The following is a 2232-nucleotide window of genomic DNA, read 5'->3' as shown; positions in this document are numbered from 1 at the left end:
TGCTTAGGTGTTATTATAGTATAACGGTTCACACTACAGGAATTATAGGTTTTAACGACGTTTATTTAACGGCATTTTATGAAACGCCACATTTTATACTATTTAACGGCGTTTTTTAACCATCGTTTTTGTTTAATGTTAAAACGGCACCGTTTCACTATTTGAAGGCGTTGAAAAGCGCCTTCAAATGCCCCCTCTCTGGCTACCTAGTTAATACACTCGTTCACTCATCAGGGGATGCCCTAATCTTTTACTCACTCATCAGTCTATCGTTCGTTCTCTCTCTCTCGCTTTCTCTCTCTAAACAGATGCCCTACTCTAATCTCTCCCTGCAGAATGCCCTAATCTCTTCCAGCAGAAATCGACGGATCAATTTCGATTTTGATTTCGATTCATCTGAATCCTTACGCCTTCTCTGATTTCGATTTCATCTGAATCTTTGATTTTGATTTCGATCTCGAAGCTCCACCGCCGCCACCATCTACACCAACGAGGTAGGTGAGTTCTCTCTCTCTCTCTCTCTCTGTGTCAACCCTCTCTAAAAGCTTATCATTCACAGAGATTCAGATCGATCTCAGTGATTTCATCTCAGAGCGGTTTCGATTTCGAAGCTCCAAAACACCATCTGCACCATCGTCTACTAAGGTGAGCTCCATCGTCTTTCTGTCTCTCTCTGAAACTCTTCATTTCGAAGCCTATTTCAGTGCTGTAATGGAAACATATCTCTCAATTCATTATTATCGTTCGTTCTCTCTCTCTCGCTCTCTCTGTCTCTCTCAATTCACTATTTGTGCTTGGAATGCATGAGAATGGCAGTGGAGAACTTAACTAGGTGACCTGCCCCAACCCAACACATATCTATTTACATATATAGTTATGGTCTGGTTAATATTACTTTTTCAGAACCAGGATTGGCTCATGGTCTAGGCTGTGATGTGGATGCTTTTCAATATGATCAAGTTTCGTTAGCCTTGCACGACTTGAGATAACATGATGGTAGCAAAGCAAAGCAACAACTTTGATCCTCGTGCTGCTGCTACTAATTTCCCTTCAGGTAATGGACTTTCTAATTTTACCATCAGATTCTCAAGTATTCATCACTGTTGTTTAGCTGGCTCTCGGATGTGCTTACAGCTTGAAAGTGCAAATAACATTTTAAAAAATTGGACATGTCAGGTGTGCAAGCATATTTGGCTGGGCTTACATGCGCATTAGCCGTTTCACCTTGCAGCACTGCTGTGCTGGCAACCCTGCTTGGATATGTAGCTGCATCCAAGGTACTTTTAAATGTTTATTGATTTCAATTTCCATCTGAATTATTACCTTTTCAAACTGCTTTATACTGATCGTTCTGGGCCTATAATGATGGCTTAGCACTCTTATCTCTATCTCTCATGTTTGGATGCATCATATATGCTATACATTGCATTTGAGCTTCTAAACCTATTATTTAATTACATAACAAGCAGGTCAACTTAGTATGACTGCATTTATCTTAACATTCACAGTTGAGGGAGCAAAATTGGCACAATATTGGTGGGGCCAATATTTGTAATTTTATAGGAAACCCAGTTTACAAGCAGCTCTATTTTTTTTATTTACTATACTTGTTTATTTGCTACTATAGTTGAATCATCTTCTTGGTTAGTTTTGTGGTAAATTGGTAAAACATTTAGGATGATGAATTTTTAACTGATCTGATTTCTATGTCAAATCATCATCTAGGGCAAGGGGCATCGTGTTATGACAGTTTCCCCACGTTACGACCAGTACAAAGATGCATGTGATACTCATGTTCTTCTTCAGGCAAATTCTATTTTGTGCTTGTTTTGCCAAATTCCAACCATTTCAATGCAAGGTTAGGTTTTACTATATACTAGTCTAGCGAATGATTCTTGGGATTAGTTTCTTCAAAGATAAGTTTCTATATTGCAGATAAAAATTAGAGACCGAATAGAGACAATTCGCTTCTTCCACTGCTACAAACGTGGAGTTGATCGTGTTTTTGTGGATCACCCAATGTTCCTGGAAAAGGTTTATTTCTGTCCTCAATCAACTGTTCTCGTATTTAGGGGTGAACTATATATACTTTAGCTGTAATAGTCAGCTTGATCTTCATCCATAACAAATGATGGGTATGTATGCAGATTATTGTGAAAGAGGTACTGTTCGTGTTTTTATAGTCATGTTAGACACAGGGCTACAAAGTATCTTGGTGTTGCTTGGTTATAT

General features: G+C 38.6%; 1 long non-coding RNA gene across 2 annotated transcripts; it reads left to right on the top strand.

Moving 5' to 3' along the window:
* Positions 1-218: 218 nt before the first annotated feature.
* LOC145807955 (uncharacterized) lies at positions 219-1031 on the top strand. Of its 2 annotated transcripts, none has more exons than XR_014351394.1 (3): positions 219-494; positions 560-645; positions 904-1031. It is a non-coding gene; the product is annotated as an uncharacterized LOC145807955 (long non-coding RNA). The 2 variants fall into 2 exon arrangements; XR_014351393.1 differs by having other exon boundaries at positions 219-498; positions 593-645.
* The last annotated feature ends 1201 nt before the right edge of the window (positions 1032-2232 follow it).

Source organism: Camellia sinensis, chromosome 14 (assembly GCF_055761805.1).
Source record: "Camellia sinensis isolate YWXY chromosome 14, ASM5576180v1, whole genome shotgun sequence".
In the NCBI taxonomy this organism is placed as follows: Eukaryota; Viridiplantae; Streptophyta; class Magnoliopsida; order Ericales; family Theaceae; genus Camellia; species Camellia sinensis.
The sequence above is the reverse complement of the archived record's forward strand: the minus strand, read 5'-3'. Positions and strand labels throughout refer to the sequence as shown.